We start from the raw sequence: 26,027 nt of genomic DNA, 5'->3' as shown, positions 1-26,027 counted from the left end.
CAGTTGAAAATATCTCAATTATGCTTGAAATATAAAAGCAAAGTTGTAATTCTTTCTTACAATTGGACCCTCTCTATTTCTCTAGCATTGCTTTGGAATGCTACTATAAATCCCCTTTACCTTTGAACTATATGGCATTCTACCTTATCTCCTTTAGCTATTGATCTATTATGCAAGACCAATTATCCTCTCATTACTGTATTGTGGATATTTGCAATCTTGGATGACTCTATCTCTTTGACCTGTATAATATATAAGTGAATCTCATCTTCCTTGTGTCATTTATTTGGGTTTTCTAATCTGCATGTGATTGTTAGATTAAAAAAAGTCTGGGTGTGTATAGATTTTGGTGTCATGATGGTTCAAAAGTGCATGTATGGATAGAGATTGGTTTAAACACTCTATTTTGGTGCATCAACTCTTAGTTAGAGTAGTTATATTTTCTTTCACATATTCCTTCTCTCTTTTCCTCTCCGAGTGTAGTTAGGTGCACCCTAATAGTAAAGGAAGTCAGTCTTCCTTGAAGACTCAACCTCATAGTTAAAGTCCTATAGCTTGGAGGTTGTTTTCATGTTTCACAATGTTGTACTTATGTAAGAACTTTGGACAAGGGTGCAAAATTTTGTGACAACAAAATTTGGCATGCCCGATGGGAATCTATAATAGGAAGATTTAAAGTCTACCAGTGTCAAGAAGAAGAAAATTTCATGATTATGCTAAAGAGATAGTACCAACTTCACCATTCAAGCCTTCAAGATTCTCATTCATCAAGTACTTAGTGACTCCAAGCTTCAAATACATCTAGTTTTAAACCTAGTCATAATGATTCATGCTAAAGGTTGAACAAGGGTATCTTCTATAGGTAAGTTTTGATACCAAGATGTTTCATTTTCCAATCCTAAAGGAAGAAAGACTAGAGTATCTTTATCACTAGTTAGTGTTGGTGTAATTAAATATTCACTAATTACACTTACTTAAGCTTACTTAGGATAATTCTTTTCATAGTAATTTGTGACTGAGAAACTTGGGAATTTTCACCTCAATTAAACACATGGTGTAGGAGAGTTCCACTCTAGGTGGTCATAGTTATTATCTAATTCTAGCTTTAGTGTAATTATCACATTATTATCCTCATCATCGCACATACTTCATTTCATAATGGAGGATGATCCTCCTTTCATGGACATGTAATTCCACCTTGTGTGGGTGATATCTTATCTTCTCCTTATCATTGTCTCTTATTGCCTCTCCTATATAAGGAGGTCTATTATGTACATTTCAAATCAATCCATCGGATGTCAATCAAGTCCATTGTCAATAGTGGAAATTATCTTGGTCTTTCATTTGATCCTGGGGGTGTTGTAGAGTCACCTAAAACTCTAACATGGTATTAGAGCTCTCATGGTGTGAAGAATTCTTCTCAGGAAGTGAAATCTTTGCTTGACTCATTGTTGGTGAAGCATTTGGCAATTTGGACATCACAATTTGGAGGAAAATTTGAGAGTCCTATTTTGTGACCTTCTATTGCAAGTGAAATTACATCTTGCTGGTGCAAATCAGAGGTTGGCGTCATATAGAGGATGTCTGAGGCCAAAATTATAGCCATTTGATTTTTGAAGGTACAACATCAACAATTCAAAAAAATTAATTTCAGAGGCAATTTTCAAATAGTGATATCTTCCTCATATGGATTCCTTTTTCCAAGCTTTTTTTTGTTGTTTTGAGGTCAAATTTTGCAATCTACATAGTGATGCAGGTAATTTTGGATTTTTGTCTCTGAATTTTTCTAAAAATTGCAAATCATATTTTTTGCAACTTTCAAGGCTCTATTTGGGAAAATTCGGTAACATTTTTAGGTACAATTTTTTTGAAAGTGCATGATTTTTTCCTCTACTTTATAGATCCATAATCAGATTTTAGTGATTTAGAGTCGGCATATCACTTTCAAAAATATGTCTTTTTTGCCTATATTTGCACTCGGAGAATACTTGGATTTCAATTTTCTTAATTAAATCAGTACTTTGAATGATTTATTAGTTGATTTTAGTCATTCTTTGATTCATTATGGATTTTTCAAAATTTCTATTACTTACTCCATATATCTATCATAAATGGAAACAAGTAGTTTCAAATAAGTTGATGAGTATTGGATTGCTTAGAATGGTTCTTGGATAGGATCTAGAACCAGCTATAGGTGTTGCAAAAAGAAGGAAATCATTTGATAGAAGTGATAAAGCACTTGGCTCTCTTGTGTCTACCATCTTCAATGATTTTCTATATCATATTGCATCCTACACACATCCTCATGATGCCTAGACAACATTGGAAGGAATCTTTGGTAAACTTGATAGAATAAGAAAATTCAATTTGGAGAATGAGCTTATAGGTCTAAGTCCATGTGGTTTTGACAATATTCAAAAAAAATTCTCTAAGTTCAATTCCATTATATTGGAGCTTTCTAATTGTGGTATTACTAAAACTAATGTGCAATTGATATTATCTATTCTTTCCAAGCTAGGTCTTGAATATTCAATCTTCGTTTCCACATTCTATGCTACTATGAATTCTCTTGGTAGTGCATACACAATGCCTTCTCTTGATGAAATTGCAGCTCAACTCACAAGGGAACAAGAAAATTTAGCACACATGTGTCAATTGAAGCCTTTAAAGCATCAAGCATTGGTTGCAAATGACTCCTCTCAAAAGGCTCCCAATGGAAAGGGAAACAAGCAACACAAGGATCCTAAGCAATATGAAAAAGGTGATGACTCTCCTTCACAGCTTAATATTGAATCCAAGTCCTCTTCAAGAGAGGAATCATCTAGAATAAAGAGAGATAAATGTACTTATTTCAAAAAGTTAGGAAATGATGAGCATAAATGTTTCCATGAGAAGATTGATGTGCTCACTCACATTCTTCAAAAGAACAATATCTAGTTACCCTCATCAATTTCTTCTCCTTCTTCTCAATATCAAGTAGCTTCTACATCTACATCATCATCCAAAGACAAAGGATAAGAACTCATTACTTCCACACATCCTAAGCAAGGTAAATGGCTTTTTGATTCAGGTGCATCACATCACATGACATCTTCTATGGATATGTTTTCTTCTATTGAGCCTTATACTTCACCAATTATATTGATGGGTAATAATACATACAAAAAGGTTTGTGGGAAAGATTCTATTCCTATGTGAGAGGGTACATTTAATGATGTTCTTTGTGTACAATCCTTGACCACTAATCTCCTTTCCATTTACAAAATTATTCATGGGGTACATGGTATAATTGTTGAGTTCACTCCTGATTATGGCTATATTAGGGACATGGAGACTAGAGATGTCATAGCTATGGGAGTTGTTGATCATACATCACACTTGTATTCTTTTGCACTTTTTTTTTATAATGATGATGATATTCATGATGTACCTAACCCTTTATCAAGGGTGAATAATTCATGTGAGGAGAATATTGGACACTTGAATTATTTTGTTCTTGAGACAGGTGTTGAACTTCTTGTTGGTGTATTAAAATTCTATAGGTTTCAAATTAACCCAATGAGAAAAAGATATATCTAGGGGCAACTACTTCCCATCTTCAACATACCATTTTAGACACTAGGCCAACTATAAGACCGGACACTTCTTCTACTTTAGGTTCTGCAAAACCTAGGCAGGTGGACCCTAGATTCAATTTATATGGTACTAGTGCCTAACATATTCTTGAATCTATTAACAATAGATGTAACCCTTATTTCTCCTAATGACTGATGCAATAACATAGATATACAATAGCTAAATGCAATACAATGCAATTCATAAGCTGAGTGACAATATTCTATTCTAGCTCTTCAAAAAAAAATATAAAGATGATTTGAATTTGATTTGATTTTATGTGGGTGGGGAAAGTGGATGAAAACCAAGTATGGAAAACAAGCTAATGATCATGTAGCTAATCAGTGCCTTATCCATTGGGCAAATTCGTAAATCTCTTTCATGAACTATGGATATCTAAATCACACATCCTATGCCAAGACTCCAAATCTATCCATTTACCTTGTAAAATGGATATCAATTTTCAATCTAAATGTCATTCTTACCGAATATCCTCCTCAATAAACCTCCAACCCTATTGATTTCCATGAAACATTTACATAACTCATTGAATTATAAGTAACAATGAAACAACATACAACATTAAGGGGCTACAACTATGATCTAGAATCTTTGTTCAAAGATCATAAAACATTGCAAATCACTAATAAAGGAGACAAGATCTAAAATGAAACTAAACGCTTGCTATTCTTTGTATTGATTTCCTTGAAATAATACATGAAAATGTATGAAATTGACTCACAAGATACCTAATAAACTAGACTATACAATAAAAATATTTTGTCATAGAAGAAAGAAAATGGTGGAAATGAGAAACTAATAGGATGGGAGGGGTTATCATAGCCAAAGCAATGCTTCCAGGTCTAGAAGAAACACATCCTAGATCTTTCCATTTAGACTTCATCAATTCTAAAAACCATTTCTACTTCAATTTCCAACTCCTCACTCTTCCCTCGCTTTTTCTAACCTCTAAAATGAAAGAGAGAAATTACATATATATGATGAAAGAATTCAATCCTAACCTAGAGATATTTTCACTTCCTCTTTCATTTCACAAAAGATATAATTCTTCAATCATGACTACAACTTCAATCCCAAAATTTAGCCTAACTAGAAAAACAAATATCCATCCTAACTAAAAATTAGAGCCAAATTATACTAGAATGGCATAATAAATTAACGCAATAGACCTTTTACCAAGTGTTTTTAACATGCTTATAACTATATTTTCAATTTTCACCAATCTCATTAAGAAGGACCAAATTTTACATTTCTGACTATAACTTGAACCGATGACTTCTTGTGCAAAAACAAACTCCATAATCAGAAAGTTCATTCTCTCTTGGTTTTGGAAATATATAGTATGCCTATATTCACTTATCAAGAACTCCTAGAATCTTGATTTGAAAATTGGGCTCTTGTTAGGCTTCATATAACATATTTGAAAAAATTTAATCATTTTAGGAAGTTTGAACTATAGGTTTAATTCAAACTTTATTTAAAATGAACAAGCATGCAATTTTGAATATCCCTCCAAAAATTCATTTGGGTCAAGCCTTGTTTAGCACCCTACCATGTGTCGAGTCTTGATTGGTTGACTATTGCTTCATCATTTGACCCCTACCATTTGGACACCATATGGTACCATATTATTGGCTACCTATTTTGCCACATCATCATGCCATGTCACCATGCCACATTGTCGGTCACTATGTGGCTATCCCAGTCAACATTCTATCACATCATCATGACATAACAACCTTGAAACATGTGACATTCTTTGCCACATCAACACCTTGGGAAGTGTACCATGTTTGAAGCCTCTGCCACATGTCACTTTCTAAATTGTCCACCTCACTACCACTTGGCTAGTCGTTATGTCACATGGTTTTCTTCCTTGCAATTTTTCCTTGGTGACATGGTGACCCCTGTCCAATCTGCCACATGTCACCATCCTATGCATCATTGAAATCTAACTTAATCCACCTACTTCCATGTATTGCCATTTGTCATTTTTTGAATGGTCACCTTAAACAACTATCGATTCCACACATTTTCCATAATTTCTCACCAAATTTTTGGTTTTCTGGTTAGTTGCCATGTTGCTTTCTAGAAGACTTCCCATTTTATAGTGGTGACATAGCAACCACAGGATTATGGTAATTCTTTTTTGGTGACTTTTGGTTATGCTAACATCATCATCTTGAGTTTCATGTTCATTCAAAAATTTGGTCTTCTTTCTTGAAGCTAGGACCCACGCATGAGCTTGAGGCTTTACAAAAGTGCAACATCTTTAAGACATTCAACAATGTATGTGGAATGTTATTTAAACACTCAAAATCTCACTTGTACAAGCAATGTGTGATTATATATTTTCTATTGATTTTTCCATGACTTTAATGGCACTTTAAACTTTGATGTGGGGTACCTTCTTCATTTTATGCTATAGCTCATCAACAACTTCGTATGGTCTTCTTCATCACCTCTTCTATCTCTCAGCCATCAAATTAGACCCATGATGAAAGAATCTAGTCTCTTTCATGGTGATAGAGTAATCTTTTATGTCAACCTCAAAAGCATAACTATTGCTTATAGAGTACAAAATTTTGCTGGCCCATAGCTAAGAATCCTTTGAAACTCCAATGGTATTCAGTTTGATGTATTTAGTCATCTTCTTAGCCACTTTAGCATCTTTAACAATTTCCCACCTAATGTGGGTGCATGCGTGGCCCATGCTTTTAGATACAATAAAAAACATTACATCTCCATCTATAGGGTTAGTGATAGGAGTCCAATGTGGCCAATAATAAGCATGATCATATACAATTGGTTTAGATCCATTTACAACTACTTCTCTCACAAACCCATCAAGATTGTTTGAGGAAGTTACAAGTTTGATATAATGATCTTCATCTATCTCCTGCTTGTACTTCAAGGCATCTCCAACCCATCTATAAAGGTTTAATTTTAAATATTTAGTCACCACTGGATAAGAAGAATAATAGAGTGTTGCAAACACAATGGCTATAGGCTTTGAGCTACCTGGTTGAGATGGGGCATATAAAGTAGCCTAGAAATGTTGTGTTGAGCTTTTACCTATAACTAAAGTATGTCATTTAGTCATAACATTCCCAATGAGATTATGAAGAGATTTGATTGCATTTGCTAAGTTTGGCTCTAGAAACTAGCATATGTTTTCTATATCAACAAAGTAACTCATCAACTACCATCCCAAAATTATAGTTGTACTTTGTTTCCCCTTCCAAATGGATTCAAACATCATTGGGTCTACATGATCAAGATTGATAGTAAAATTAGAGACAACAGTGGAACAATTGTGACCCATCAAGTAGACATGACATTTCCATGCTGGTTGAGCTGTTGCAAATGGAGAGAGCAAGTAAAAATCTATCTCTCCATCTACCTTTACCACTACCTCTACTTCTACTCCTTGTTTCTATAGGTATATCTTATTAACCAATGAGTCTTCACCATTCATATGGGAATGATGATAGGGATGGTAGTTTTTCTCATATACTAGATTAGTTAGAAGAAAGGCATTCACATTCACTTCTGCCAGTCTCTAGAAAAGTCTCCTATCTTCTAATTTTCTTATATTATGACCACATGAGATACCTAGGCTTAATTCAAAGCCCACTATCATCTTCTACCTTAAATGAGGAAGGAGGCTTGTGATTGAGATCTCTAATTTCTACCATTCTCCTTGAACAGTCCCCCAATTTCTTTGGTTGCAAGAGCTCACAGACCAACATATATCAAACTATAGGATCATGTGTAGGCTGTTCATTTATAGTCTCATATATAAGTAGTGGTAAAGATGCTTTCTTATGTTGGCTCTTAAACAACAAACTTCTTGACATACCTTATCAACTTGTTGAAGTTAGTCAAACCCCAAAAGTGGGTCCGGCTAAAAAAAATTTCATTTTCGAGAAACTAACATCTCAAAGTAATCTACTAATCATTTGATATTAATTTGATTGAACTTCAATCATTGTCACATCATTTAAAACTGACCTTCAAACGTTTCTTGAAAACTATCAATTTCATGCCAAGAGGTCCATTGATCGGCTTTAAAAATTGACCAAAACACTTGATTGAGCTTTGAAATGAATAGTACTAATTCTCTGTCCCACAAAATATTATCCTATTGAATCTTATCTCATGAAAAATTCATAGTCAAAAGATATCAACTGTTAGAGCTTTCGTCTTTGAACTGCCTATAAGAAAACATGCCAAAAAACCACAAAACACATTCGATTTTGGTTTTGAAAATTGGGCAAACCGATACTTAGGAAAACATCAACTAGGGAATTGGTTTATTGTAATGAGAAGAATATAAATCCACAATTAGGTCTCATGAAAAATTACTAGGTGAATTTTTTTTCTGGTCAAAGTAGGCTACTCAAATTTGCAAATTGGAAACACTGGCATAAAAGCATTTTTTGCAAATGAAATTGACCTAGGAAAGTGTGTAGATGAATTCATCAAGTCTTAAAAATTATCATACTCAAAGTACTTTTAGAGAAAAAAGAATGGTACAATCCATTTTATCTCACCTATCATGGATTCAAAGTTATGACATTAAGAATAGGGGTACTAACCAATCTGCCTTTCTTGACACTAGTAAAAGGTTACAAATTGCATTTGGAATCGCTTTTGAAAACTAATCAAATGGATTTGTCATAAGCTCAAAATTGAAAAATAGCAAGTTTCTAACCTATAAAATTTAATGCAAAAGGAATTTTATTATTTTGGTCAACCTAATCAAAGTTATGACAAGTCAAACATGGCCTTCCAGAATTCTGAACAATACACATCAGCGTGACAACAATAAGTGACCAGCTTTGATAGATTCAAAACATAGTCAAAATAATTCAAAATGACTTGAAATCTAAAACATAGGCTCTGTAGTATGGATTCTAAACACTCCCTAAGTAGAAAGTCATGAAACATTACTAGGTATGAGATATTCAATTGCAAACATAGCCTCCTATTGCTATTTGACACTTTGCAAAAAATGTAGATTTGAACATTGTTCAAAATGGGACTACATGAAATGGCTCAGAATGGCAATTTATCTTTATGGAAGACATATGCATACTGAATGCAAGGTTTTAGAAACATTAAACACCTCATGTGCTTACAAATAGATAGCTGGGTATATATGCATTAAAAGCACTTAAAGGCTTAATTTTTTCAATGGTACTCAAAATCGAGGCTTCAATTTTGAGTCCCAATAGTGGCTCTATCTAGTGATGCATGTCCCTTGTATGAATGGAAAGGATTTAGATCATTGGGAGAAGTGAACCACATACCTAACTGCAAAATTTCTCTTGAATAGCTTTATTGAAAGCAAAAACAACTATTCCTACTATGTACAAACGATGGCCCCGGGCAACCAAACTTCAACCAAAGCTTTTACCTTTGTCATAAATCTGATTTTCATCTAAATTTTATGAGGTAAGCTGGAAGTATAATTTCTATCAATTTCACCGATTAGATTAACATCTTGAAACATACCATTTAGCAAAACTGAATATACATCTTCACTTTCATAATGCATATAAAAACTATGATCACTCTACAATTTTCTCATTATGAAAGTACTAATTAGCATGCTCAAATATATTAGACCTAGACAAAAATCTCTCTTCATCAAATGAATCATGCATGCTATCAGTCTTGAATATGAAAGCTTCATACTCAACTTGGGGAAAGGGATCACACATACCTTGAAAATGTGCAAGTTTAAGTATAACTAGAGAGTATTCACATTAGAATCTAGACTTATACTCACAAATATCATCAATATTAGAATTTGAAACTAATCTGGGATCCTCCAATGGTTCTTTGAAATCAACAAATGAAGTATCCATCATATTAGAATATTCAACATAAAACTCATTACAAGGTGCATGTTGATTTTCAATAATAACTTTGTCAAACACCTTGTTGTCTACATCATGAGATGTAGCATCATCATCATAATCACTATCACATCCAAAAGAAGAACAATCTAATCTCTTATAGTAGTAGGATAATGTATCATCATTAAAATCATCCTCAACTAAATCTAAACACTCCACGTGCTCTTCAAAAAGCAGGTTGATAACTCCATGGAAAGCTCCTTTGTAGACATTATGACAATTGATGTGTTGATCGACATCAAACTCTTCACCATACAATGGATTCATGTAAACTTTGAAATTATTTCTAATATCACTATCATGGACACTATCAACATGTGAAGAAGAAAAATCAAAATCATTACAAGAAGATACACCATTAACTTTATCAACAAAGCATTTAGAATATGAATCCATGTTACTTGCATTGTCTTCATTAAGGTGATTCAAATGTTTTACAAACCAATCATCTTTAGGTGTTGATGCATTAACCTCTAAATCATTTCTATACTGCTGGTTACTACTTCATATGTCTTCAAGACATCCATCTATACAATTAGGTAATCCATCTTTATAAATAATCTCTTTGTCTTCATATTGTGTGGACAAATCTCCTTCACAACTTTCAACCTCAAGCTGACTTGTCTAACTCTAAAATGGAACTTCACTGATTTAGAAAAAGAACTCATACCTCTACTAGCATAATAGTACCCACTTCCATTGATGGGGACAGAATCTAAGAAAAAAATAGACACAATAGAAAAGGGAAATTATATTAACTGAGAAAATAAGCTAGTACAAACAGTACAGAGAAAATAAACTTCAAAACATGCCCTAAGGGCTTACAATAGCATAAATCTGGACATAATTTCTCCTTTCATTACCCCCTCTCAAACTCCACTCCGAACTGCATTTTACAATGCCAGAAATCTCTTTAAATAGACCCTAGAGGGTTAAGGACTAGGAGTACATTCTAGAAAGTGCTAGTAGGCATCCACTTACCAAATAGAAGGTTCCAGAAGCTACGTTAGAAGTTGGTGCAAATCTAGAAGAATCCAGAAATAGTAACCGAACTTCCGGGAGGCATAAGTTTTGAACCGTAGCTCCAATTGATGAACTATTTACATTTTTGGAAAGATCTCAAAGCACTCTATAGCCCTATGGACAAGCTTCACTTGTCCCAAAATTTTTTGGCCCTTTTTGAGGTCATTTAATACCCCTAACCTGACTTTGAAGCATTCTTAGGAGGTCTCCAAAACCCAAAAAATTGCAATAACTTTCAAACTGTGGGGCCTTTTGAACTAATTCTTTTTCTAGAATGCTCTAAATCACAATTACATTCATCTGGCCAGTTCACACCTTCTAGGTAACCAAAATGATGGCCAAATTGCATACTCCTATTTTCTTAAGATTTTCTAGCACACTGATAGTTGAACTGTGAGAGTTGGAACCTTTATTTGACCCAAATGGGTATCCAAAAATGAAAAGACATGAAACAGAACCTAAGTCTAATTACATTTTTTTTTGGGTGACATAGGATTGCCCTTATACCTCTGGATGCTCTTGCATCAGACACCCAGGGTAGATTGGAAAGTGACCCTGTCACTTTATGGATGGTAGAGGAAATCCCAAATGGGAAACCTCAGCTGTTGAAATCCAAGTTGAGTCCTTGATCGACCGTCCTTTCCACTTCACCAAACACTCTTCATACTGCCTATTTCTGGTACTCCTACCCACATGATGATCTAGAATGTCTTCTATCTCCTCCTTCTTAGAAGCAAGAATTGGACATGGCTCTAACACCAGCTCCTCATCTGCACCATCGTCATGATACTCTGTTAAATCTGCAATGTTGAAAATGGGAAAAATGTGAATACCATCTGGTAGCTCCACCTCACATGCATTTCCTGAGTCATGTTTCTTCAAAATTTTGTAGGGGCCAAATTTCTTCATTTTCAGCTTGTTGTAAGTACCAGCTGGAAATCTTTCTTTTCGTAAGTGCACTATGACTAAATCTCCTACTTAGAATTCCTTATGTTTTCTCCTTTGATCAGCCCTAGTTTTATACTCTTGATTCATCTTGGTAATGTGTGCTTGAACCTCCTCATGTAGATGCTTGATATGTTCAGCAAATTCCTTAGCTTCAACACTTGTCCTCTCCCCTTGTTCTATCTTCCTCAACTCTGGTGCAGTCCTTGGGCTACTCCCATATACAATTTGGAATGGTGATTTTCCAGTACTCCTTATTACAGAGTTATTATAAGCAAACTCTGCTTGTCATAGAATCAAATCCCATCCCTTGGGCTTATCCCCAACTAAACATCTCAGCAAATTGCCCAGACTTCTGTTTACCACTTCTGTTTGGCCATCAGTTTGTGGGTGATGTGCGAAATTGAATTTCAAGTCTATTCTCAACTTTTTCCACAATGTCCTCCAGAAATACCCCACAAATTTAGTATCTTTGTCAGAAACTATACTCCTTGGAAGACCATGTAGTCTTACCACTTCTTTGAAAAAAAAGTTTGCAATATGGACAACATCATGAGTTTTGTGGCATGGAATGAAATGTGCCATTTTGGAGAACCTATCAACCACCACGAATACTAAGTCATTACCCCTTTGTGTCCTTGGCAATACAAGAACAAAATCCATACTTATGTCCTCCCATGGCCTTGATGGAACAGGCAATGGCTGATATAGGCTAGTATTCTGACTAAACCCCTTGGCAACTTGACAAACTTGGCAACTCTATACAAACTTCTTCACATCCTATGAAATTTGAGGCCAAAAATAATGTTCTCTAAGAATGGAAATGGTCTTATCTTGACCAAAATGTCCTGCCATCCCTCCACTGTGTTTCTCCTTAATTAGATTTTCCCTCACGGAACTCCTTGGAATGCACAATTGACTACCCTTGAACAACATGCCATCCTGAATCAAATAGTCTAACCACTTGGTTCTATCTACAACAACAGGTTCTTTACAAGCTTTCCATGCTTCAGCAAAATCAGGATCCTCGGGGTACAAATTCTTGAGTTCATCAAACCCAACTACTTCAACCTGCATTACTGTGAGCAACAACTGTCTCCTACTTAGTGCATCTGCAACCCTGTTAGATTTTCCACTTCTATGCTTCAACAAAAATGTATAGCTCTGCAAGAAATCTACCCACTTCATATGCCTTTGATTCAATTTACCTTGACTATTTAGGTACTGTAATGCCTGATGATCAGTATACAAAACAAATTCCTTTGGCAATAAATAATGCCTCCATTTTTTTAAGGCCTGAACTATTGCATAGAACTCTTGATCATAAACAGAATACTTATTCTTTGCATCATTCAATTTTTCACTAAAATATGCAATAGGCTTACCTTCTTGGCTTAATACAACCCCAATAGCACTACCACTAGCATCACAATCTACTTAGAAAACATTTCTAAAATCTGGAAGTGCCAACACAGGCTGTTCTGTTACCTTCTTCTTCAGCAATTCAAAACTTCTTGCAGTTGCTATAGTCCATTTGAACTCTTTTCTATCCCCTCTTATTATATTAGTTAGGGGTGCACATATCCCACTCAAAATTCTTAATAAACTTCCTGTAAAAACTAACCAAACCATGAAATGATCTTACCTCAGTAGCAGACCTTGGAGTAGGCCATTCCAAGATGGCTTTTACCTTCTCTGGATCCATTTTGAGACCTTCAGGTGATATAACAAACCCCAAATAGACTAACTCCCTTTTTGCAAAGATACATTTCTTCAAATTAATTAATATTTTCTCTTCCCTTAACCTTTCAAGGACACTATGAATATGCAGCAAATGTTCTTCCAAAATCTTGGTGAAAATTAAAATATCATCCAAATAGACAATAACAAATTTCCCAAGAACTTCTTAAGTACCTCATTCATGAGCCGCATGAAGGTGCTTGGGGCGTTCGTCAATCCAAAGGGCATGACTAACCACTCATAAAGACCTTCCTTGGTCTTGAAGGTTGTTTTCCACTCATCTCCTTCTTGAATTCATATCTAGTGATAACCACTCTTCATATCTATCTTTGTGAAGTACTAAGCTCCACTCAAGCATTCCATAAGATCATCCATCCTTGGCAAAGGAAACTGGTACTTGATGGTGATCCTATTTATAGCTCAAGAATCTGTACACATCCTCCACTCTCCATCCTTCTTTGGTGCAAGTACTGCAAGTACTACACATGGACTCAGGCTCTCTCGAATCAAGCCCTTCCTCAACAACTCCTGAACCTATCTATTTAGCTCCTCTGTTTCAGTAGGAGTCATCTTTTGAGCAACCTTGTTAGGAAAACTAGCTCCTAGAATCAGATCTATCTAATGACTGATTTGCCTTACTAGTGGTAATCCATCTGGAACATTATCAGAGATAATATCTCCAAACTCCCCTAGTAAATCTGAAACTTCAAGTGGTATTTCACTACTACCTTCTTTATCTTTCCTAGGAATCAAAGCATAGCAGATATGCTGATGTTTCATGCCATCTAAAAACTTTCTTCCATCAACAAGACAAATCCTAGCACTGCTACATACCCTTTCACCTTCCTTTTTCATGGGCTTCAATTTGTGGCGAACTCCATCCTTTGTCAGAGAGTATGTGTTTGCATGTCCATCATGCACTGCATGTCTATCAAACTGCCATGGTCTACCCAACAATAGATGGCAACCATCCATCGAAATAACATCACAGAGAACTTCATCATGGTAACTTCCAATTTTAAATTTTACCAAACATTGTTCACTTACCAGGACCTTATGATCATCTTTTACTCCAGCAATCCGATAGGGTTGGGGATGTTTCTCCCTCTTGAGCTTCAGCTTAGAGACCATCTCTTCTGATACCAAGTTATCAATGCTACCACCATCAATGATCACATCACAACATTTATCCTCACACTTGCATCTGGTACGGAACAAACTCCTCCGTTGTCTCGCTTCAATCTCACCACTTAGTAGGACTCTTTCATTTACCAAGGTCTCTCCTCTTTTTGCATCCTCTAAATGTGATGATTGTGCATCCTCATCCACATGAGCAACCCTAGCTTGGCCCTCTGCTCTCCTATCTGTCCTTCCTTGTCCTTCAGGGAATTCAAAGGCACGATGACCTTCTTCATTGCAATGGAAATAGGTACCACGAAAGCCTCCTCTTCCTTGTCCATGTCCTCTACCTCTTCCTCTCTGATTTCCAAAGTCTTGGTCATGGGAGCGATTGAAACCCTCATTCCTCTGGTTCTTGCTAGTACCCTCATCTTCATTTTTCTTTTAGGTTTCATTGCGGCCTCTAGATGACCTACCGCTTCCCCTTCCTCCTTGACCATGCCCTCTTTTTCTTCCTTCAAACCTTTTATTTAGCTTCTCTTCAACTCGTAGGGAAAACTGGTATGCCTCTTCAATGCTGGTCATTCTTACCAGACTTAATTCCTCCTGGATGCTAGGTCGTAACCCATTGATATAATGAGCAACCTTCTCCTTATTTGCTTCTGCATGACCCGCTCTAATCAAGAGTTGATAAAATTTTTCTATATATTCTTGGACTAATCTTCCTACTTGCTTTAACCCATGCATTTTCTTAAACAAATCAAGCTCATAGTCCATAGGAATGAACTACTTCTTCAATTTGTCCACCATGCGATCCCATCTTGTGATCTTCTCCTTTCCTCTTCTATTTCTTTCCAATTGAACCTCTTGCCACCAAATTTTGGCATGGCCTTTCAGTTTGGCCTTTGCAAATTAACCCTATCTGGATCCATTATATCCTCATACTCAAAGTATTCTTCCAGTTCATTGATCCAATCGATCAACTCATCTGGTTTCAGATTTCCTGAAAATACACCCACTTCAATTGTAGGTCTTTTCCAAAACTTAGTAATGGCCCTAAAAAGCCTTTCCTGTGCATGATTCAGAACTTCCCTGTCAAATTGCTCTTCTTGTCCCATTACTTCTTCTTCATTTTCATCCTCACTGTTGTTACTTGCGGCAACATTTGCTCCTCTACGGAGCTCTTCTTGCAATGCCTGCACCTGCCTTTGGAGGGCTCTAACCTCCTCAAGATTAATAGCTCTGGTCCTTCCACCATGCTCTCTTCATGGAGGAATCTTCTAACTCAAACCCACAACCACATAGTCTTGGTGCAAACTGCCTCACAGTCGACGCTCTATCTACACACTTAGGAAAACCTGCTCTGATACCACTTGATGGGGACAGAACCCAAGAACAGAATAGACACAATAGAAAAGAGAAATTATATTAACTAAGAAAATAAGCTAGTACAAATAGTACAGAGAAAATAAACTTCAAAACATGCCCTAAGGGCTTACAATAGCATAAATCTGGAGATAATTTCTCCTTTCATTACTCCCTCTCAAACTCCACTCCGAACTACATTTTACAATGCCAGAAGTCTCCTTAAATAGACTTTGGAGGGTTAAGGACTAGGAGTACATTCTAGAAAGTGCTAGTAGGCATCCACCAACCAAATAGAAGGTTCCAGAAGCTGTGTTAGAAGTCGGTGCAAATCTAGAAGAATCCAGAAATGGTAATCGAACTTCCGGGAGGCATAACTTTTGAATTGTAGCTCCAATTGACGAACTGTTTACATTTTCAGAAAGCTCTCGAAGCGCTCTATAGCCCTATGGACCAACTTCACTTGTCCCCCATTTTTGACCCTTTTTGAGGTCATTTAATACCCCTAACCTGACTTTGAAGCCTTCTTAGGAGGTCTCCAAAACCTAAAAAACTGCAATAACTTTCAAACCGTGGGGCTTTTTGACCTGATTCTTTTTTTGGAATGCTCTAAATAAAAATTACATTCATTTGGCCAGTTCACACCTTCTAGGTCACCAAAATGATGGCCAAATTGCATGCTCCTATTTTTTCAGGATTTTCTAGCACACTGATAGTTGAACTGTGAGAGTTGGAACCTTTATTTGACCCAAATGGGTATCCAAAAATGAAAAGACATGAAACAGAAACTAAGTCTAATTACATTTTTTTTTGGGTGACACAAGATTGCCCTTATACCTCTAGATGCTCCTGCATCATCCATCATTTCTTTCTTCTTCCCAATTTGCATCAGATTCGTATGAAGATGAACATGTACTATTATTGTCCTCTTCTTGACTCTAGTAACCACTCTCATCATTGTCATCACATGATGCTTCTTCATAATACATCGGATCAGCAACTTCACCTTCATCACTTGATGCATAACATTCAACTTCTTCATCCTCATACTAAGATGAATACCTTTCAACTTCAAAGTTTACAATACTCTCAACAAAAGGCATATTATTAATAGGAGAAGAAACAACTGAATTTATTTCTTACATATCTAATTGATCAAGTAAAGTGACTTTATCATCTATTTTTGTGATATCATTAACATGTGCATTATTTTCAACAAGGAAAGGATCATCTCATCTTTGCAACAAAGAATCTTCATTTACACATGTCTTTAATTCTAAATTTTCAACAAAATTGTTTCCAACAGTAGTAGTATCTACTTACTGATCTAAAATCAAACACTCTTTATGACATTGATTCTTCCTTTGAACCTCATCTTGCTAGCTAAGATTTCTATAGAAATGACTCCTAGTTCAGCCATATTTTACATTATTTTCAATATCTATCACTATCATGAATACCTGATTCAAAGTCTCAGGCTCCTTATCTCTTAATAGACAACTTGTCTTCTTGTCAAATTCATCAAGATAAACCATGAGATGCACTTGATCATCTAGCCTATAACTTTTAGGGATCTCATTCAAAATCTTTGCAAATTTGATATTAAAATTAGGAACTAATTCATTATTACTAATATGGATCTTCAAGAAATTCTCAATATAATTAGAGATGCTTACTATTTCATGAAGGTTGAAAGTAATTCATCCCAAGATGAAATAGAACATGCCAACAGAAAGGAAAACCAATCTCTAGTATCACCTTCTAAAGTTTGAACAAACAATTTCATATGAACATCTTCATGAAAAATTTCATAGTCACCCATTAAGTTGCTGAAAACTTGAATATGATGACTGGCTGAAATAGTATGGTTCCCATTAAATTTAGGCAAACTTTTTCTGACATCATTAGGAATGACATTTTGGAAACCATAGATACCATCAAAACATAATGACATGTATCTCTTGCTAGAAATAGATATATAATTATTATCCATGGATTGCATACCAAGTGAAGGGAAATTTGGCATTTCTTACAAACTTAAAAGTCATTCACCATTATTACTTCCATAATTTATTACTTGCAGAAAATCTAAAAATACTTTCTACCAATTCAAACTCTAAACATACTTCAAAATATGAAAATTCTTGTTGAAACCATTCTTCATAAAGTATGTTGAGATAAATCAAACCAATCTCCTCCTAAGTGTTGAAAATACCACTTAACAGAGAAACTTTTGTAGAACTTACTTTCATAGAAAAGGAATTTCATGAAAGTCAAAAAATACCTTGAGTGTTGATGTCTGAAAACATTGATCTATTGATTGGCATAGGTGTTGATTTTAATTCTTCACACCATTGATCAAATCCTTGTAGAGCCGCCATCTCCTTGAGGAGAACAAAATGAAATCACTACTGTGATTCATTTTAACATTTAAATTTCTTTTGACAACAAATCCAACACAATACTTCAAAACTCAATTAGTCAAGAACTTATATATTCCCTCTTATTGCCTAAAACTTATCATAAATTTCAGATTTACACAATTCAATTGAAAGGTCATGAACATTTATATATAACCAATCTATACCGGTACATAGATCTTTTAGAGAGTCATCACTCCCAATTGTGAGAAAATTTTCAAAACATGATTCATAGCATGATGAATTTGACCTAGATTTTCAACTTGTAGAACATTGCAAATCATTGAACACTTAGAAGAGAGAAACAATTTTTAAATAATTGTGACTCTAAATTTACAACACTTTGAAAACCAAACTGTCTAAATTGATTGAAAATAAAACTTAGTAGCAATAGAATCTACATTCAATCTTTCAAAGCTACTGTTATCCTGAACAAAGCATCATTGGGGTGCATGACATTTGAGTAAGAAAACTAGAAAAACACATCAAAAAACTTATTGCTACAACTTTTTCCATGCACTACTTCTACTATATTGAATATCCTTTTTAAATTCTCAAGGTTTGTCTACAATTTAGATTCAATACACTCCCCAGTAGAGTCACCATTTTGCTGGTGACTCAAATGGGCAAGAATATACTAAAAAATAGGTCTGAAATATTTAATTAACACCAGATATTCTTGTCCTTTTAGCCAGGTGTATTGTCATCTTATCTCCCCTATAGAGTCACCATTTTGTTGGTGTTTTAAAATGCTATAGGTTTCAAATTACCCCAATGAGAACAAGATATATCTAGGGGAAGCTACTTCCAATCTTCAACATACCATTTCAGACACTAGACCAACTATAAGGTTAGACCCTTCTTCTACTTCATGCTCTACAAAACCTAGGTAAGTGGACCTCAGATTCAATTTATATTGTACCAGTGTCTAACATATTCTTGAATCTATTAGCAATAGATTTAAACATTATTTCTCCTAACGACTCTTGCAATAGCATAGATCTACAATAGCTAAATTCAAAACAATGCAATTCATAAGCTGAGTGAGGGCATTCTATTCTAGCTCCTCAAAAATAAAATATAAAGATGATTTGAATTCAATTTGATTTTATGTGGGTGGGGAAAGTGGATGAAAACCACATATGGAGAACAAGCTAATGATCCCATAGCTAATCAGTGCCTCATTCATTGGAAAAATTCACAAATCTCTTTCATGCATTTTGGATATCTAAAACACACATCCCATGCCAAGACTCCAGATCTATCCATTTAATTTGTAAAATGGATACTGATGTTCAATCTAAATCTCACTTTTTCCTAATATCCTCCTCAATAAACCTACAACCTTATTGATTTCCATTAAGCATTTACATAACTCATTGAATTATAGGCAACAATAAAACAACATACAACATTAAGGGACTACAACTATGATCTATAATTTTTTTTAAAGATCATAGAACATTGAAAATCATTGATAGAGGAGACAAGATCTAAAATGAAACTCAACACCTTCTGTTCTTTGTATTGATTTCCTTGACATAATACATGAAAATGCATGAAATTGATTCATAGGATACATAGTAAACTAGACTATATAATAAACATATGCTATCATACAAGAGAGAAAATGGTGGAAATTAGAAACTGATGGGATGGGAGGTGGGTATCATAGCCAAAGAAAAGCTTCATGATCTGGAACCAACACATCCTAGATCTTTCCATTCATAATGCATCAATTCTAAAAACCATTTCTACTTCAATTTCCAACTCCTCACTCTTCCCTCATTTTTTCTAACCTCTAAAATGAAAGAGAGAAATTACATATATATGATGAAAGAATTCAATCCTAACCTAGAGATATTTTCATTTCCTCTTTCATTTTATAAAAGATTTTATTATTCAAACATGACTCCAACTTCAATCCTAAAATTCAGCCAAACTAGAAAAACAAATATCCATCCTAACTAAAAATTGGAGCCAAATATACCAGAATGGCATAATATTCTTAAAATTAACCTAATAGACCTTTTACCATGTGTTTTTACCATGCCTATAACTGCATTTTTAATTTTCACCAATGTCATTAAGAAGGTCCAAATTTTACATTTCTTCCTATAAATTGAACTAGTGACTTCCTATGCAAAAACAAACTTTGTTATCAGAAAGTTTGTCTTCTCCTAGTTCTGATGATATATAATATGCCTTTATTCACTTATTGATAACTCCCAGAATCTTGATTTAAAAATCAGGCTCTTCCTAGGCTTCATATAACATATTTGCAAAAATTTAATCATTTTACAAAGTTTGAACTATAGGTTTAATTCAAACTTTATTTAAAATGAATAGGCATGTAATTTTTTGAAGGAATATTAAAAATTAATTTTTTAGTGCAATTTTGAATTTTCCTCTAGAAATCCATCTGGGTCAAACCTTGATGACCACCCTGTCATGTGTCGAGTCTTGATTGGTTGACTATTGCTTCATCATTTGACCCCTACCATCTGGATGCCACATGATACCATCTTATTGGCTACCTTTTTCCACATCATCATGCCACATCACCATGCCATGTCATTGATCACTATGTCAATATCTTAGTCAGCATTCTCCCATGTCATCACGACATAACAACCTTGTAACACTTGTCATTCTCTACCACATTAGCACCTCAAGAAGCATGCCACATCCAAAGCCTCTGCCACATGTCACATTCTAATTCATCCACCTCATTTTTCACCTAGCTGACATGTCACTGCCACCTTGTCGGTCACTATGTTGCATGGTTATCTTCCTTGCAACTTTTTCTTGGTGACATGGCAACCATCGTCTAATCTACCATGTGTCACCATCTTGTACATCATTAAAATCTGACTCAATTCACCTACAACCATGTATTTCCACTTATCATTTTTTGAATGGTCACCTTAACCATCTACTGGGTCCACATTTTTGCCACAACTTCTTGCTAGATTTCTAAATTTTTGAGAGGTTTCCATCTTGCTTGCCAAAAAAATTCTCATTTTTTGGTGGTGACATAGTAACCACCAGATTTTGGCAAGTCTTTTTCAGTGACTCCTAGTCATGCTGACATCATCATCTTGAGTTGTATGTTCAATCAAAAATTTGTTCTTCTTTCCTCTAGCCAAGACCCACGCATGAAGGGAAAGGTCTTTAAGACATTCAAGAATGCATGTGGAATGTTATTTCAACACTCAAAAGCTCACTCATACAAGAAATTTGGGATTATTTATTTCCCATTATTTTTGCCACTACTTTAATGGTTCTTTAAACTTTGAAATGGGGATCCCTTCTTCCATTTATGTCATGTCTTCTCAACAACTTCACATAGTCTTCTTCATCACCTCTTCCATCTCTCATCCATCAAATTAGAGCCATGATGAAAGAATCTAGTCTGTTCCATGGTGCTAGAGTAATCTTTTATGTCAATCTTGGAAGCATAACTATTGCTTATAGAGTGCCGATAGTTGAGAATTCTTTGAAATTGTAATGAAATTTAGTTCGATGTAATTGGTCATCTTCTTAGCCACTTCAGCATCTTTAACAATCTCCCACCTGATGCGGATGCTTGCATGGCTTGTACGTTTAGATATAGTGAAAAACATTACATCTCCATCTGTAGGGTTAGTGATAGGAGTATAATGTGGCCAATAATAATAAGCATGATCATATACAACTGATCTAGATCCATTTATAATTGCTTCTCTCACAAACCCATCAGGATTGTTCATGGAAGTTACAAGTTTGATAAAATGATCTTCATTCATTTCCTGCTTGTACTAGGCATCACTAGCCCATCTATAAAGGTCTAATTTCAAATAGTTTATTACCACTACATAAGAAAAATAATAGGGTGTTGTAGACACAATTACTATAGGCTTTGAGCTACCTAGTGAGATAGGGCATATAAAGTAGCTTGAAAATGTTTTGTTCAGCCTATACCTATAATTAAAGTATGCCATTTAGTCATAACATTCCTAATGAGATCATGAAGAGATCTACTTGTATTTGTTAAGTTTGGCTCTAGAAACCAACATATGTTTTCTATATCAACAAAGTAACTCATCAACTACCATCACAAAATCATAGTTGTACTCTATTGCCCCTTCCAAAGGGATTCAAACATTGCTGGGTCTCCATGATTAAGATTGATAGTACAATTGGAGACAACAATGGAATAATTATGGCCTGTTAAGTAGGCATGACATTTATACGCTAGCTGACCTATTGCAAATGGACAGAGAAAATAATGATCCATCTCTCCATCTACCTCTGCCTCTGCCTCTACTTCTACTCCTTGTTGTCATAGGCATATCTTATTAACCAACAAGTCTTCACCATTCATATGGGAATGGTGATAGGGATGGTAGTTTTTCTCATATGCTAGACTAGCTAGAAGAAAGACATTCACATTCGCTTCTACCAGTCTCCAAAAAAGTCTCTTGTCTTTTAATTTTCTTATATTATGACCACATGATAGAACTAGGTTTAATTCAAAGCCCACTATCATCTTCTGCCTCAAATGAGGAAGGAGGCTTGTGATTGAGATCTCTAATTTCTACCATTTTCCTTGAATAATTATCCAATTTCTTAGGTTACAGGAGCTCATAGACCAACAACTTATCAAACTATAGGATCATGTGTAGGCCCTTCATTTACAGTCTCATATATGGGTAGTGGTAAATATGCTTTCTATGTATATTCTTGTAGTTGGCTCTTAAATAACAAAATTCTTGACATACCTTATCAGCTTGTTGAAGTCAGTCGAACCCCAAAAGTGGGTTTGGCCAATTTTTTGTTTTTGTTTTAAGGTGACTAACATCTCAAAGTGATATACTAATCATTTGATATTGATTTGATGAAATTTAATCACTGTCACATCATTTGAAACTAAATTTCAAACTTTTCCTTAAAACTACCAATTTTGTGAGAAGAGGCCCTTTGACTAGCTTTAAAAATTGACCAAAACACCTGACTAGGCTAAAAAAACAATAATACTAATTCTCCGTTCCACATACTCCTACCCTATTGAATCTCATTTCATGAAAAATTCTTATTCAAAAGATATCAACTATTGAAGTTGCCCTCTCAGAATTGCCTACAAGAAAACATGTTAGAAAACCATAAAACACGTTCGTTTTGGCTTTGAAAACTAGACAAATTGATACATAGGGAAATGAAAACTAGGGCATTGGTTCATTTTATTAATGAGAATATAAATCTATGATTAGGTCTCATGTGAAATGATTGGGCAAATATTGTGAGTGGTCATAGTAGGCTACTCAAATTTGCAAACTGGAAACACTGGTAGAAAAGTGTTTTTTTGCAAATAGAATTGACTTAGGAAAGTGTGTAGATGGATTCACCAAGATTTGAAAATTGGCATACTTAAAGTATTTTGAGAGGATAATTCAATGGTATAATCCATTTGATCTCACCTATCATGGATTCTGAGTTATGACATCATGAACAAGGGTACTAATCAATCTACCTTTCTCGACACTAGTAAAAGGTTACAAATTGCATTTGGAATCACATTTGAAAATTGATCAAATGGATTTTTCATAAGCTTGAAACTAAAACATAGAAATTTTATGACCTCTAAAATGCAAAGCAAAAGGAATTTTATTATTTTGGTCAACTAGGTCAAAATTATGAAAAGTCAAATAGGGCCTTCGAGAATCCTGAACAATTCACATCAGCATGACAATAATAAAAGACCAACTTTGAGGGATTCAAAACCTAGCCAAATGGATTCAAAAAGATTGAAGATCTAAAAAATAGGCTCTCTGGTATGGACACTAAACACTCCCAAAGTAGAAAGTCATGAAACATTACTAGGTACAAGATATTCAATTGCAAACATATTCTCCTATCATTGTTTGACATAGGGAAAAAATGCAAATTTGGGCATTGCTCAAAACAAGACTTCGCGGAATGGCTCAGAATGGAAATTTATCTTTATAGAACACATAGGTGTATTGAAAATAATGTATGAGAAACATTAAACACCTCATGAACTTCAAATGGATAGCCAAATATATATGGATTAAAAGCGCTTAAGGGTTTAATTTTTCAATGGTACTCAAAATTAGGGCTTCAATTTTGAGTCCCAACACTTCCTACTCCACCTCTTGCTTCTTTAGGTATGAGATCTACTATTCATTAGGATAATCTTTATGACTCATATCTTGTAGTGTAGGATGAATTCCTAGATGCTCTTTCAAATGAGTCTCATAATGCAAATTTGGTTAATACATACAAGGGGTTTCTCTTCGAGATACTTCTGCACCTTCTTTGGAGAATTGATTTCCCAAATCTTCATGTGCTCTTGGTTTTTCACATGTCATAGGCCAGCTTGATGGTGTGACAAAATCTTTGAGCTTGGAGACACCTATTCAATCTTCAGATATTCATACATGGAGACCTTCTTCTTCCTTCCTCATTTTTTACATGGAGTGGCTTCTTCATCTTTTGATGTATTTATCTCTTCCTAAGGAGAGACATGTTTTTTGTAGGCATTGCATTATATTTTTCTTACAAGTACTCTTCATCTACATTGGAACTTCTTCATTATGGAGGGGATATCATGTCTCCTTATTTCCTTCCTCTGGGGGATTATTCTTTGTATATACATGATGTATGCAATTTTTGGGGGGTCTTGAGTACTCCATCCATCCATGCATCTTTCTTTTGTTAAGTATTATGGATCTCTAATAGATAAAACTATTACTATAAATATAAGAATAATAGAATTCTTACTTGTTTACTGTAGAACAAGTTTGTCCTTCAATTACTAATGATCTTTGAGACCCATGTGCATAATCTACTTCTTCATATATTGTTGATGATGTGAGATGTATACTAGATGATCCTACAAATTAGATGATATAGAGGAGTATTAATGATAATCTTAACGCAGATCACTGAGACAATATGCCATGTATTGATGTTGTTTGTCAACGATCTAATTGCTTGTATATATATCTCAATAGAGGGTCATGACCCCAATAGAGTCGTCACTCTACATGGCCTTTGTCCATGTAGAGTCATGCCTCTATGATGGCATGAACAACCACTATTTGTTTAACATAAGGTAGTCAATGATTACAATAAATATTGTCACTACTTGAAATGATAAATACATTATAATCTTCATTGATAAATAATCAGTTGATGTTCTCTCAGTAGATAATGTCATTGGTTTAATTCAAACAATATACATATACATATATATGTATATGTATATATGTATAAGTAATTATCATGAACATTTATCTAGAAACATAAACATAGATTAGTATATCAAATAAGCATCATTTACTTCTACTTATGCTAAAACATTAACACTCCCTCTTTATTAAGGGAGAAGTAATACACCATTTGAATTTTAGTGAAGAATACCTAATTGCTTTATCTAATCTTAATACAATGAAATAGTTATAGGTTAGATAAAAAAAATTACCAAGTTATGAACACTATCATAATGTACATTATAATATTTAATTGTTTGAAACAATATCTAGACTAAACATAACGAAAATGTTATCTATGATCTCTAATTGCCTAAAGAAATGTCTAGAGATTTCCATTTTTATAACATGAAATTTTTTTATTCATGATCTCTAATTGTTCAAAGAAATGTCTAGAGATGTCCATGATAATAGGCCTATTATTTACAAGATTGTTACCTTTTAAATTATTACCTTATGAATAAATATGTCCATGAAAAATCATCACCTTTCATTACATATGTGATGCTACTAACCAACAATAGAATCATAAGCTCACATGTATTAAAATTTATTTTAATATTCAATATTACAAATTA

At 34.6% G+C, this 26,027-nt stretch overlaps 2 pseudogenes; both read right to left on the bottom strand.

Moving 5' to 3' along the window:
• Nucleotides 1-6,103: 6,103 nt before the first annotated feature.
• LOC149538495 (tryptophan aminotransferase-related protein 1 pseudogene) lies at nt 6,104-7,334 on the bottom strand (annotated as a pseudogene).
• Nucleotides 7,335-21,536: 14,202 nt separating this feature from the next.
• On the bottom strand, nt 21,537-22,706 carry LOC149538494 (tryptophan aminotransferase-related protein 2-like; annotated as a pseudogene).
• Nucleotides 22,707-26,027: the final 3,321 nt, after the last annotated feature.

The sequence above is a fragment of the Cupressus sempervirens genome, chromosome 9 (assembly GCF_028749045.1).
Source record: "Cupressus sempervirens isolate cs-2001-9-10 chromosome 9, ASM2874904v1, whole genome shotgun sequence".
In the NCBI taxonomy this organism is placed as follows: Eukaryota; Viridiplantae; Streptophyta; class Pinopsida; order Cupressales; family Cupressaceae; genus Cupressus; species Cupressus sempervirens.
Note: the sequence above shows the minus strand (reverse complement) of the source record. Positions and strands in the feature narration are given on the sequence as shown.